Here is a 15,208-nt window from a genome sequence, read left to right as displayed (position 1 = left end):
AAATCCCTGCAGAAGATTTTTCATAGTCAGAGTTGAGATTGACTTCTGTGATTCATTTGTCACTGTGAAAAGAGATTATAGCTGAAAGAAAAGTGACTCATGTGACGGCTCATGTTCACTGCTGCATGACTGGCAGCTTCTAGAACATAAAAGCTGGTTGGTTTTTCCTTTCCTTTGAGGACTAAGCAGTGTAAGGTCATTTCATTCAGTAAAGCTGATGACACTTTTTCTTTAAGTTGGATACCCGAATTCTTCCAGGTTCAGTCTACAGTGATATTTCCATGTTCATAAAATTTCAAAACCATCTCTTCCAAGGGAGAGTGCATTTTCTTTTTTCAACAATTTACATTGTTCGTGTCCCTTCTAATGATTTCCACAAAATTATCTTATGCATTTATATTTTAGACCTTTACAAAAGTTGTTCTCTGAAAACGGAGAAACTAGGTATTCCTTCACTTGATTTGTCATAGTCTGTGTAAATCTATTGACCAGATTAGTTCTTAGTTATCCTCAGATTGTATATATGCTTTGAATTTCTTTAGAATTTATTATTTTGCTAATTATAAAAAGGATGTGTTTGAGAAAATAATGTGTTTACTAGAAAGTGTTTTGCCTTGTTTGCACTTGTCTGGATTACTGATTTTGATTCTCTGCTTCTGTTAAAAGGAGCCAAAAGGTGTTTAGAATAATAATTCATTGTTACCGTAGAAATTATAAGTCACTGATAAAACTGTGTATTAATCAAGTTCTAGTGAATGAATGCGGAGAAGGCAATGGCACCCCACTCCAGTACTCTTGCCTGGAAAATCCCATGGACGGAGGAGCCTGGTAGGCTGCAGTCCATGGGGTCGCTAGGAGTCGGACATGACTGAGCGACTTCACTTTCACTTTTCACTTTCATGCATTGGAGAAGGAAATGGCAACCCACTCCAGTACTCTTGCCTGGAGAATCCCAGGGATGGGGGAGCCTGGTGGGCTTCCATCTAAGGGGTTGCACAGAGTCGGACACGACTGAAGCGACTCAGCAGCAGCAGCAGCAGTAAATGAATGCAGAGGCCTTGTGACTTATGAATAAATCTATACTGGAAGACAATATCACAAGAGCATTGATATACACTTTGGAGTCAGACAAACCCGAGCAGAAATCATAGTGAAAGCTTAGGTTAGTTACTTAAATTCTTTCAGCTTTGATTTCTTCTGATAAATTTCTTCAAAAATTTCTCATAAGAATTAAATGAAATTACATTTGTATAGGTGCATAAATAGTATATATTTATATGTACACATAAAGTTTAGCACACTATCTGGCAGTTAGTAAGTGCTCCAGTGGTAACTAAATTGCTATGCTTTGCTTTTTTCTTTTCCTATGTTTATTTTTAAGTCTTTATTCACAAGCAAACATTTTTTTTTAATCAAAGATATGTTCAATTTCTTCCATATGCAGGGAATTACCAAGAATCTACTGCCCCAATAATGCCTGCTAACAAACAAGTAAAATCCTCAGTGATATACTACATACACATTTATTTTTGCTTATAAGTTCATGGTTTGCTGTTTCTGCAGATCTGGACCAGACTGGGCCAATCTCTACTGTGTCTGTGGAGTGGGAGAAGGTAATATCTCCCCCAAGCTCACCTCTTCCCTTTGTAGTTCTTTCCTCTGGTCAAATAATTAAAATGACATAAGATAGATTAACAGGAGTAAATAAAATTTTTTATGTGCCTGTGGGGAATTCACATAAGCATGAAGGATGCCAAAGACAGACAATTTTGGATTAAGTAGAATGAGTTAGGGGCTTGGGACTTCAAAAAGGAATAAGGAAATTTACAGGAAGATGAAAAAAGTTAATGTTTGATAAACAAGTGTTTGCCTGGTCACCAAGAGACACTGGGACCCAGAAAGGGCTTTGACTGTGGGGGCTTTGCTAAATTCCTCCTTATCTACCACACCTGCTGCTGCTGCTGCTGCTAAGTTGCTTCAGTCGTGTCCGACTCTGCAGCCCCATAGACGGCAGCCCACCAGGCTCCCCCGTCCCTGGGATTCTCCAGGCAAGAGCATTGGAGTGGGTTGCCATTTCCTTCTCCAATGCATGAAAGTGAAAAGTGAAAGTGAAGTCGTTCAGTCGTGTCCGACTCTTCGTGACCCCATGGACTGTAGCCTACCAGGCTCCTCTGTCCATGGGATTTTCCAGGCAAGTGTACTGGAGTGGGGTGCCACTTCTTTACTGCAGTTATCTGTGGTGATAACTCCTTGGAACACACCTTCTATCTTGAATTCTTATAGTCAGTAGGGGGAAGTTCAAGGGTTATGCTGAGTCTTTGGGGCCTTACTTGTTTTCGGCTCGAAACAATCTGAACACCAGAGTGACACCTCTTAGGGCAGCTTGTTCTGAACCCCATCGGTGGACAGCTGTAGATCAGCTGGGGGTTGGCTCATCTATGATCTCAGCTGGCCATCTGCTCTCTGGTCCCCATGATCTCTCGTCCTCCAGCAGACCAGCCAAGACTGGTTCCTTTCCAGGAAGCAGCATGAGGAAGTGTTCAAGGTTATTGAATCCCCCACATGGAACTGGCACTTTGTCACTTCTATTTTATTCTTGTGGCCAGAGTCTATACCTTCTGAAGGAAGGAGCTGCACAGTCATGAGGAAAAGAATGTGGATGTAGGAAAAGGTGGTGAATTGGGACCTTTTTACAATTAATCATCAGTAAAGATGGACTAAGAAAAAGAGACTTGTTCAAAAAAGACACTAATCTGTTTTTGACCGTTTTTGTATCTGTTTCTTTCAGGTGCTCATGATTTTTTCCTTCATAGCTAATATCAGTGCACATGACTATTTATTAATAGTAATAATAGCTAATCAGTATTAACTATATACTATGTGCTAGGCCCATTGTTACTGTACATTCCTTTTCTTATTTAAATTTTATAATTACCCTTCAAAGTAGATATTGTTATCATCATCATCTCTATTTTAGAAAATAATGAGTCTTAGAGAAATAAGTAATTTATTCATGGTCAGGATACTGTTTAGCAGCAGAGCCAGAATTTGAATCCAAGACAGTTGGAGTTCAGAATCTGTTATGCAATATTGCCTTTCTACTCTCTTCCATTAATACTGTTTACTGATTTTTGCATGTGTCAGCCAAAACAAAGAAGGGAAGGAAGAAAAGAAAAAAGGAAGGAAGGAAGGGAGGAAGGATGGGAGGGAGGTAGTAGAGGAGGAAGAGAAGAAGGAGGGAAGGAGGAAGGGAAGGAAGAACACTAATATTTTTAGGGGATTTTTACTTAATACAAATGAACAATTTAATACAGATTAAATACAAATAAATTAATTCATGCCTGAAACTATGGTTTTGAGACATAGTTATTTTATATATATTTATTGTAAGAAGTAAGCCATAAAATACCTTGGAGTCCATTTTCCACCTGCAGTGTACCTAAACTTAGACTTTCAGAGTCTATAGTCTAATTGGAAGCCATGCTTCCATAGCAGAGCCAATTAACTAACTTTCTATTCAGCTTGTTGCTAAAATGTCAGGACTAAAATACTATTCCTTTAAAGGCATGCTATAATAAATGGGGTCCATTTAAACAAGACACTCTAGGCTGTATTCCTAATTAGAAGAGTGAAATGATTGTTGTCCTCAAAATCATAACATGTTCTCAGTATTTTCCCATTTTATTAGATGTTCTGATGTTTAATATCACCTGAGTCACTGAGACTTTTTTTTTGAAAGTTTTTCTAGTCCATGAAATAACCTTCACACAGAATAAAAATAATTGGCTTGGATGCATATGAAATATATAAATTGACAGGGTAAATGTTAACCTAGGTCCTTTAGAAACCTCAGAATCATCCTTGGTTTCTTTCTTACTTTTACTTCCATCACTCCCACCTCTGCCCACTCCCTCTGTGCTGATTTCTCAGTATGTGATTGCTAATCTATGTATTAAATCCCTTTCTTTTCCCCTATTTTACATGATCCTTGCCAGTGTTTTGATCCTGACTCATTATCTTTCTTTTAGAATGAGACACAACCTTCTAACAGATTTTCTTGTTATTTAGTGCCTGGACATGGAACTACTGACTGGTTCCAAATTGGGAAAGGAGTACCTCAAGGCTGTGTATTGTCACCCTCCTTATTTATGTTATATGCAGAGTACTTCATGGCAAATAGATGGGGAAACAATGGAAACAGTGACAGACTTTATTTCTTTTGTCTCCAAAATCACTGCTGGAATTGGGCTTTCCTGGTGGCTCAGACGGTAAAGAACTCGCCAGCAATGTGGGAGACCTGGGTTTGATCTCTGGGTGGGAAGATCCCCTGGAAAAGGGAATGGCAACTCACTTCAGTTTCTGGCCTGGAGAATTCTGTGGACAGAGGATCCTGGCAGGCTACAGTCCATGGGGTCGCAAAGAGTCAGGTACAACTGAGTAACTTTCATTTTCCATTTTGAAATCACTGCAGATGGTGACTGCAGCTATGAAATTAAAAGACACTTGGTCCTTGGAAGAAAATCTATGACAAACCTTGACAGTGTATTAAAAAGTGGAGACATTACTTTGCTGACAAAGGTCCGTATAGTCAAAGCTATGGTTTTTCCAGTAGTCATGTATAGATGTGACAATTGGACCATAAAGTGGGCTGAGCACCAAAGAACTGATGCTTTTGAACTGTGGTGTTGGAGAAGACTCTTGAGAGTCCCTTGGACTGCAAGGTGATCGAACCAGTCAATCCTAAAGGAAATCAGTCCTGAATATTCATTGGAAGGACTTATGCTGAAGCTGAAGCTCCAATACTTGGCCACCTAATATGAAGAGCTGACTCACTGGAAAAGACCCTGTTGCTGGGTAAGATTGAAGGCAGGAGGAGATGGGGATGACAGAGGATGAGATGGTTGAATGGCATCACCGACTCAGTTGATATGAATTGTGCAAGTTCCAGAAGATAGTGAAGGACAAGGAAGTCTGGTGTGCTGCAGTCCATGGGGTGGCAGAGAGCTGGACATGACTGAGCGACTGATCAACAACAAAGGTTAAATATGAAGCAACATGGAATTTGTTAAACAAATACTCCTACAACAATACAATGAACAACCATTCAGACTTACGCTTAGAATATTTAATGGCATGGGGGAAATAATCATAACATTATGAATGTAATAGAACAAATTCGAGAACTTTAAACAACTGTGTTTTTGTAAAACTTCACTTATATATGTACAGGATGTTGAATCCTGGAAGCCTATACGCAAACATTTTCTTAGCATTTATCTTTGAGGGTGAGATTATTAAGGATATTTATTTTCCTCTTTGTGTTTTAGTATTTTAAAATAGTTTTAATGATTACTTTTGCAATCCAAAGAAAACAGGTACATTTTACTAAAGTTTTGACTGATATTTTATATTTGCTCTTATTAATGAATAGGAAAAAATTTTTTCTTGTTTGTGCTTATCTAGGGATGATTTTTATGGTGGATTATATTATTTTAAAATATATATATGTATGTTACTACTGATTGTGTATACATTGAAGTTCAAGCATTAACACACAGCATTTATTTACATAATAGCATTAGGATGGAAGTTCTCCACAGAGGACACCAGGATATCATGAGGAAAGAAACGTTACAAAGCAAGTTCTAATCAGGCTGCTGAGGGCTTCTTAGTAACCTCCCACGTCTCCCATCAATATCTGAAAAGTCGATCTTACTCTCAGATTTCTTCCCAGTCTTCAAGTTAAGACTAGCTTTAAACTGGATGAGTTTGGAGGTTTTAGAGGATTACCTTATCAGGATACATTTATCCAAGTGGTGATATTTGAAAGTTTACAGAAGTATGCCAGTAAATTTACAATAGTAAAACTCAATAGAAATACTTGATATTTATTAACTTCATGAAAGAGAGGTTCTTTAATCACTGTGTTTATGCTGTTAATATATACACACAGGAAAAGTTTCCAGGACAATTCCAGTCATTCCCAGTACTTTGCATGCAACAGCATCTTCCATGCCTCCAGGGAAGTTGTATGATTTTGTCAGGTTATAATTGTAGTTTCATCTATAGATGTATCAGGCCTTAAAACAAGCTCCAGTCTGATCTTGCAGGAGTGCACACTCGTAGCATTGCTTTGGTGGCTCACAATGTGAGACTTGGAGGCAGCAAGAGAGAGCACTGCTGCTGGGCATGCTGCTCAGCATTATTGACTTTTCAAGAGACAATTAAAGTTTTTAGACAGCTATCAGATATGCAAAGTCGTGGAAGCTGCAGCTATTAATGATGCCTTGATATTAAAATATTTTCAAATAGATTTGGAGTCAAGCCTGCATTTCTTTGTGAGTCTATCTGATTTAAGTTACTCTTTTGAGTAAGATTTTTTTAAAATAGCGAAATTGAATTAACAGAAGCAAACTTTTAAGCAAATTAAACCCACATATAATTGAACTCATGTTCATTATCATCATTGAAGTCGAAATTGTAACTTGTTGCTTTTCTTAAGTAACTGTATTAATTTCTAGTATCATCTCCTCATCCCTGGTTAGCTTGCCACAACAAAGCAATCATGCATACAGTTATGCTAAACACAGAGAATATTGGGTTGGTTCACTTCATTTTTAAAAAATTTTCAAGTGCTAAAACATAAGAAAATAAAATATGTTATATTCTAACTATATCAAGGAATATAGTCTAGTTTTTCTGTAATTTTTTATTTTGAAACTCATCATTAAACTCATTAAATAGGAAAATAATTATAGGTATTTAGTTTAAAAATAGATTTGGGCTTCCCAGGTTGCACAGTGATAAAGAACCTCCCTGACAGTGCAGGAGATGCAGGAGACACAGGTTCGATCCCATAGAGGAGCAAATGGCAACCCACTCTAATTTCTTTCTGGGAAAATCTCATGGACAGAGAAGCCTAGTGGGCTACAGTCTGTGGGGTTGCAAAGAGTTGGACACGATTGAAGTGACTTAGCATGCATGAAAAACAGATTTTACAATAAAAATTTTTCTAAATATAGACCTGTAAAAATTATAATGAACTTGTGTGTGTGTGTTTTCAGTCATGTCCAACACGTTGCCATTTCCAGGGTATCTTCCTGACCCAGGGATCAAACCCATGTCTCCTGTATTGGCAGGCAGATTCTTTGCCACCTGGGAAGCCCTGTGATAGCTCTCTTGATAATCTGATCCACCAAAGACCTAACACTATGAAATTTAAATCAGTGCTTACTGTTTCAGTATTAGAAAACTAATCAAAAGAAAACAACATCAATTCTTATGCAGACCACAAGGTGAGATTTGGCAATCTTTCCAAAACTTCTCAAGACTGGCTATTCTATTGCTTATAAAAGGAAATCTTGAACTTCCAGTTTCCTCCGTCTCCAGATGAGTGGCTATTTAATGGAATTAAAAATTGTGGAGGATTCTAATCAAATAATATGAATTGCTAAGAATTTTAAAATGGGAATGAAAAGTCTTATCATATTCATTTTCCTTTTTATTATATTAGTTTTTAATACTTAGCATCCTCCTAGCAACAAGAACAAATATCTTGTTGAATCAAGTAGTAGTTCAGTTCAGATCAGTCGCTCAGTTGTGTCTGACTCTTTGCGACTCTATGAATCACAGCACGCCAGGCCTCCCTGTCCATCACCAACTCCCGGAGTTCACTCAAACTCATGTCCATTGAGTCAGTGATGTCATCCAGCCATCTCATCCTCTGTCGTCCCCTTCTCCTCCTGCCCCCAATCCCTCCCAGCACCAGAGTCTTTTCCAATGAGTCAACTCTTCGCATGAGGTGGCCAAAGTACTGGAGTTTCAGCTTTAGCATCATTTTTTCCAAAGAACACCCAGGATTGATCTCTTTTAGAATGGACTGGTTGGATCTCCTTGCAGCCCAAGGGACTCTCAAGAGTCTTCTCTAACACCACAGTTCAAAAGCATCAATTCTTCGGTGCCCAGCTTTCTTCACAGTCCAACTCTCACATCCATACATGACCACTGGAAAAACCATAGCCTTGACTAGACCGACCTTTGTTGGCAAAGTAATGTCTCTGCTTTTGAATATGCCATCTAGGTTGGTCATAACTTTCCTTCCAAGGAGTAAGCATCTTTTAATTTCATGGCACAATCACCATCTACAGTGATTTTGGAGCCAAAAAAAATAAAGTCTGACATGGTTTCCACTGTTTTCCCATCTATTTCCCATGAAGTGATGGGACCGGATGCCATGATCTTTGTTTTCTGAATGTTGAGCTTTAAGTCAACTTTTTCACTCTCCTCTTTCACTCTCATCAAGAGGCTTTTGAGTTCCTCTTCACTTTCTGCTATAAGGATGGTGTCATTTGCATATCTAAGGTTATTGGTATTTCTCCCGGCAATCTTGATTCCAGCTTGTGCTTCTTCCAGTCCAGCGTTTCTCATGATGTATTCTGCATATAAGTTAAATAAGCAGGGTGACAGTATATAGCCTTGACGTACTCCTTTTCCTATTTGGAACCAGTCTGTTGTTCCATGTCCAGTTCTAACTGTTGCTTCCTGACCTGCATATAGGTTTCTCAAGAGGCAGGTCAGGTGGTCTGGTATTCCCATCTCTTTCAGAATTTTCCAGTTTATCGTGATCCACACAGTCAAAGGCTTTGGCATAGTCAATAAAGCAGAAAGAGATGTTTTTCTGGAACTCTCTTGCTTTTTCCATGATCCAGCGGATGTTAGCAATTTGATCTCTGGTTCCTCTGCCTTTTCTAAAACCAGCTTGAGCGTCTGGAAGTTCACGGTTCACGTATTGCTGAAGCCTGGCTTGGAGAATTTTGAGTATTACTTTACTAGCGTGTGAGATGAGAACGATTGTGCAGTAGTTTGAGCATTCTTTGGCATTGCCTTTCTTTGGAATTGGAATGAAAACTGACCTTTTCCAGTCCTGTGGCCAATGCTGAGTTTTCCAAATTTGCTGGCATATTGAGTGCAGCACTTTCACAGCATCATCTTTCAGGTTTGAAATAGATCAACTGGAATTCCATCACCTCCACTAGCTTTGTTCGTAGTGATGCTTCCTATGGCCCACTTGACTTCACATTCCAGGATGTATGGCTCTAGGTGAGTGATCACACCATTGCGATTATCTTGGGTGTGAAGATCTTTTTTGTACAGTTCTTCTGTGTATTCTTGCCACCTCTTCTTAATATCTTCTGCTTCTGTTAGGTCCATACCATTTCTGTCCTTTATTGAGCCCATCTTTGCATCAAATATTCCCTTGTTATCTCTAATTTTCATGAAGAGATCTCTAGTCTTTCCCATTCTGTTGTTTTCCTCTATTTCTTTGCATTGATTGCTGAGGAAGGCTTTCTTATCTCTTCTTGTTATTCTTTGGAACTCTGCATTCAAATGCTTATTTTTCTCCTTTGCTTTTCGCTTCTCTTCTTTTCAGAGCTATTTATAAGGCCTCCCCAGGCAGCCATATTGCTTTTTTGCACTTCTTTTCCACTGGGATGTCTTGATTCCTGTCTCCTGTACAACATCTAGTAGAGTGGACCTTAAAAAGTCCTCTAAGGCAGGGAGCCCTCTCCATCATTTCAGAGTTCTCTCCACCAGATTAGATGGTCAATGTTCTCCTTTACTGCTCATGCTTGCTGCACAGAGCTCTCAGCTCAGGTCACATTTCAATATGCTTTAAAAGGCACAGTCCTACTCTTTCACCTGTCATTTAATTAAAATTTAATCTAATGAGCTAGCCATATCTATAGGACCTAATAAATTGCCCATATAAAAAGGAAAAACCTAGATAATATTTCTCATTTTATCTGGGAACAATTGGGCAAAATTCTTATTTCATTTATATAATAATCAATGATTATAACTTTGGAAATTTCAATTCAAGTGGTAGACCAAGAGCAAAGATATTTCATACATTTGTTCACTGAACACATATATGCATGTATAAGATATACATATATAGATTTTGTACCTATTGGATGTCAGGTGTGTTGTTACACACTGTTTCTGTGTAAAAACACACTACTGCCTGTAGGAAGCTCATTTCTGGGGGTGAGAGAGGCATCCATTAAATAATATAAAAATGAATATATAATATGCAGCTGCGATAAGTGCGATAAAGGGAAGCTTAGTGGCCCTATGAAAGGAGAGTAAACTTAATTGGGGGCTATGATGCCCAAACTGACTGAGAAAAAGAATATATAGATGTTAATTAGACAAAGAGGCAGGGTGAATATGCTTTAGGCAAAGGCAACAGAAAGGGCAAAGCTTCCTTGAGGATTATATGTCTTCACAAGTCACCTCCACTTCCTGCTTTCTGAGAGCTGAAGGCAGGGACTAGTGGTGATCCCTTCCCTTTACATCACAGGGCACAAGCTCTCAGCTTGGTCCCTGAGTCTTTGCTATAAGACTGAGGGCCTTGATGGATATCACAAAATAAAGCAATCAAACAAAATCAGCCAAATTATTTATTAAGTAAAGAAATAAAAATGCAACTTGCTAGTTTCTTTAGGTAAAGATCTTAAAAATTTAAATCCCTGTAATATGATGATGATTATTTCTAATGATTTAACAATAAACCAATTACATGTTGCACTATAAAAGACTTAAACTTCTGAAGCAAAGATCCATTTAACCTATATGGAATTTAGATTTTTATCAATATTTATCATGATTAGTATACAATTTGGATGCTTAATATTGTTTTGACATTTTCACATATCAATTTCTCTGAATAAACAAACACATTTTGTATAGAGAGCATAAACAAAAGTTATAGGTTTCATGGCCACAGTAATTAATTCTCTGGCAATGTAGTTTGCTTTATCTGTCAAATATAATAACTTTTCTCTTCTGAAATGCTGTTACAATCCAGACAAATAGTAGATCTTTATAGTAGTTATTCTTTCCTGTCATATCTGCAGTACAGCTCTGTGTCACAACTGCAGTAAGATTCCCCCAGAGTCCAGTAAGGAAATAATGTACTTTAGAGTTTGCAGAATGGGTAGGTTTTGGAAAAGAGGAATCAGTACTGATTTTTTAGGCAAGTTAAGGAGGATAAGGGAAAGGAATGAAAAATAATGTATCTACTGTGGGAATCACTCTGGTGGACAGGTAGATGAATATACATGGATATATATAGACACACACACACACACTATATATATATATATATATATATATATATATATAGCTTTATATATGTATATAATTATAGTGAGAAATAACATAGAAGATTGATACTACCTATGCTCTCACTACTTAAGATGAACTCATTATCAAGGTCTAAAGATAAATCTGATAACTACAGATTTTTGTACCCCAATATATAGTATTTAAGAACATGAGAATATCTGTTCCTTTTAGGAGAATCCTCATACCCGACTAGGTGTATAGTTTAGTTGTGTGGTCCGAATAAGATAGTCACATAACAGTCCAGATCAAACAATGTTTCAAAAATTTTTATCTAGTTATTTTAGCTTTTTTGCAATATAATCGACATACACTACTGTATAAGTGAAAGGTGTACAGCATAATGGCTTGATTTACATAACATCATGAAATGATTACCAGAATAAGTGTGGTGAATATTCATCATTTTATATAGACACAACATTAAAGAAATTGGAACAAAAAGTATTTCTCCTTGTGATGAGCACTGTTAGGATTCACTCTCTTAACGACTTTCATATATAACATATAACAATGTTAATTTTGTTAATCATGTACATTATATCCTTAGTACTTACCTATCTTATAGCTGGAAGTTTGTATCTTTTGACTGCCTTCATCTAATTCTCCCTGCCAAAATATATTCTTCCATTCAGTAGGTGTTTTTTTCATTTTGATGATAGTTTCCTTCACTGTGCAAAAGCCTTTTGTTTGATATAGTTCCATTTATTTATTTTGCTTTGTTTCCCTCATGTGAGGAGACATATCCAAAAAAATATTGCTGAGACCAATGTCAAAGACTGTATTAGTTATGTTTTCTTCTAGAAGTTTCATGATTTTGAGTGTTACATTTTTTAATCCATTTTGAATCTATTTTTGTACACAATATGAGGAAGTAGTTTAATTTTGGGGCTTCCCAGGTGGCACTAGTGGTAAAGAACCCCCCTGCCAGTGCAGGAGATGCAGAAGATATGGGTTCAATCCCTGGGTCAGGAAGATGCCCTGGAAGAGGGCACAGTAACCTACTCCAGTACTCTTGTCAGGAGAATCCGGTTGACAGAGGAGCCTGGCAGGCTGCAGTCCTTAGGGTCACAAAGAGTCAGACATGACTGAAGTGACTTAGCATGCAGTCCAATTTTATTCTTTTGCCTGTAGCTGGCAGAAGTTTTCCAAACACCATTTGCTAAAGAGATTATCTTTCCCTTATTGTATATCTTTGCCTCCTTTGTCATAGGTTTATTGCCCATGCAAATATGGGTTTATTTCTGGGCTCTCTATTCTATTCAGTTGATCTATGTGTCTTTTTTGTGCCAGTACCGTATTGTTTTGATTACAGCAGCTTTATAGTATAGTTTGCAAGCAGGGAATGTGATGCCTCTAGCTTTGTTTTTCTCTCAAGATTGTTTTAGCTATGCAGGGTCTTTTTCATTTCCATACAAATTTTAGAATTATTCTAGTGCTATGAAAAACACCACTGGTATTTTTGACCAAGATTGCATGAAATTTGTAGATTGCCTTGGGTAGTATGGTCATTTTAACAATATTAATCCTTCCAACTCATGAGTATGGTATATCTTTCCATTTGTTTGTGTCATCTTCAATTTCTTTCATTAGCATCTTGTAACAGGTACAAGTCTTTAACCTCCTTAGTTAAAATTATTCCTAGATATTTTATTTTTCCTGCACATATATAAAAGGGATTGTTTTTTGAGTTACTCTTTCTAATAGTTTGTTGTCTGGTCAAACAGCTTTAAAGAACACCATGTATGTTAATCACATCCAAGGCCATATGGGGATTGACAAGCTCAGTTCAATTCTTTTTGATGTCTACTCATTAAGAGTTAAAAAAAAGTCTTAGGATTAGAGTAAATTGTTTTTGGCAGTGAGTCATGAATTTAGATGTCTTTAGAGGCTTGACAAATAATATAAAGTGCAGAAGTAGTACAGAGCAGTAGTTGTCAAAATGCAGACCTGAGACCAGTGGCATTAGCAACACAAGGGAAATTTTAAATAATGCATATTATATGGCCCCACTGAAGATGCCGTTCAGAGACTTGGGATGAGACCATCAATATGTGTTTTAACAAGCTCTACAGGTGATTGTAATTTATGCTCAAATTTGTGAACAACCAGTGTAGAATAATGGGAAATTATGGACTTCAGTGAACTAGAGTATGTCCTAAAGCATTCAAATTCAATGTCAACAAACTGAGCTGACCAAAACAAAACATAAACATCACATGTGAGGGAAGAATTTAAACCATGGTAAATCAGTTTATGTCTTCAGATTCAGAGGAATTTTGACACTTTAATTTCTAGAATGCTCAAAACTTTAATTGGTCATAATTGAACTATTTAGAAAACATTTCTCTGTGGTTATCTATTTTGCTGTCCCTGACTGTATATCCTCTAAACAGCAGTCTTAACCATCGAAAACATTTAGAGTCAATGGGACCTTCTCATAAAAGGAGAATGGTGGACCATGGTGCACCAATGATACATCTTTCTAGAATACAGAAATCTGTCTCCATTGGTTTTCTTTCTTTTTTTTTTTTTTTTTACTTTACAATATTGTATTGGTTTTGCCATACATCTTTTTGAACTGAAAATATGTTAAGCTCACAAAAGGCTTTCTGAACATCTAATCCATGTTAATTTTGTAGATAACAAAATAAGGTTGAGAGGCTGAGCAATGTGCTGAAGGTTGAACAGTGAATAAATTTAGTAGTGGTTATATTGTGGTAGAGGTTATGAGAATGAGTCAAGTGCATGTATACCACATTTAAAAAGATGTATTCTTTTTGGAATAAATACTCACATTTATAAATTCTAAATAATATGTAAGAGACAAAAAATTTTAAGAATTTATCTGTGAAATTATAATCAAGATCAGTGTGAAAATGATTCAATATTCACTTCATGATGTTTTCTAAGGATTCCTATTTTAATTAATACATTTAAATAATTGTAGCATGCAACACAACAAAAGAACTCAATTTCATTTACTCTGATTCTTTTTTTCATGGACCAGAGGCAAGAGTGTCATATATACTTGGAGCTCCATTCACTAAGTGAAAGATTTATAACAGAAAGGTTCTTGTTTGCCAAGTTCCTATTGTATCCTACCTTCTAGAATTCTTGGCACAGTTTCAGTACTCAATAAATATTTGTTGAATAGATGAAAGTGAAGACAAGTTATTTAATTTTCCTGCCTATTCATATCCCTTTTTCTTAAATACTCCCATAGCTGTAACTGTGTACAGTGGTACCTGTATTGACTGCCACCCTTTCGCCATGGCTAATGGGATGTGTAACTGATGGGTCCAGGGTAAATTTGTCCAAGTATTTCTTTGCCCTAGAAATATAGATTGGGGCATGGAGATAAAACATGGAGACTTCATGAAACTGTGTTCTTCATTTGATCTGGGTGATACTATGTGGGCTATTTTCTGTAAACTTTTTCAATGGGTAAGTAATGATTATCTACTATTTACTGTCTCATAGGTGAGAGGAATGCCTCAGTCAATAAAGCATGCTTTAATGTTTACACTTATGGGGATGTATAGATTATTAAAATAATTACGTAAATAATAGTTATGAAGTTAGTGTTAAGGAGAAAAACAAAGCAGGGCAAAATGACAGATAACAAGTGAAAGTGAAAGTTGCTCAGTCCTGTAACCCCATGGACTATAGCCTGCCAGGCTTCTCTGTCCATGGGGATTCTCCAGGCCAGAATAGCGGAGGGGTTAGCTGTTCCCTTCGCCAGGGGATCTTCCTAACCCAGGGATCCAACCCAGGTCTCCCACAATACAAGCAGGTTCTTTACCAGCTGAACCACCAGGGAAACCCAATATATAGCAGACAGAGGTATTATTTTACATAGGGTAGTACTAGACTAACTCTCTGAGTTGATTACATTTGAAAAGAGACCTGTATAATGTGAGGAAAAAATTATATGGATCACTTGGAGAATAATGATCCAGGCAAAGAAAACAGCAAGCATAAAAGCTCAAAAGCAAGAGATCAGTTTGGCTAGAGTACA

General features: G+C 37.1%; 1 pseudogene; it reads right to left on the bottom strand.

Annotated features, from left to right (window-relative positions):
* The window catches only part of LOC138987567 (motile sperm domain-containing protein 1 pseudogene), a 32,806-nt pseudogene extending 18,344 nt beyond the window's left edge, over positions 1-14,462 (bottom strand).
* Between the last annotated feature and the right edge of the window lie 746 nt (positions 14,463-15,208).

This window comes from Bos mutus, chromosome 4, assembly GCF_027580195.1.
Source record: "Bos mutus isolate GX-2022 chromosome 4, NWIPB_WYAK_1.1, whole genome shotgun sequence".
Classification (NCBI taxonomy): Eukaryota; Metazoa; Chordata; class Mammalia; order Artiodactyla; family Bovidae; genus Bos; species Bos mutus.
The sequence above is the reverse complement of the archived record's forward strand: the minus strand, read 5'-3'. Positions and strand labels throughout refer to the sequence as shown.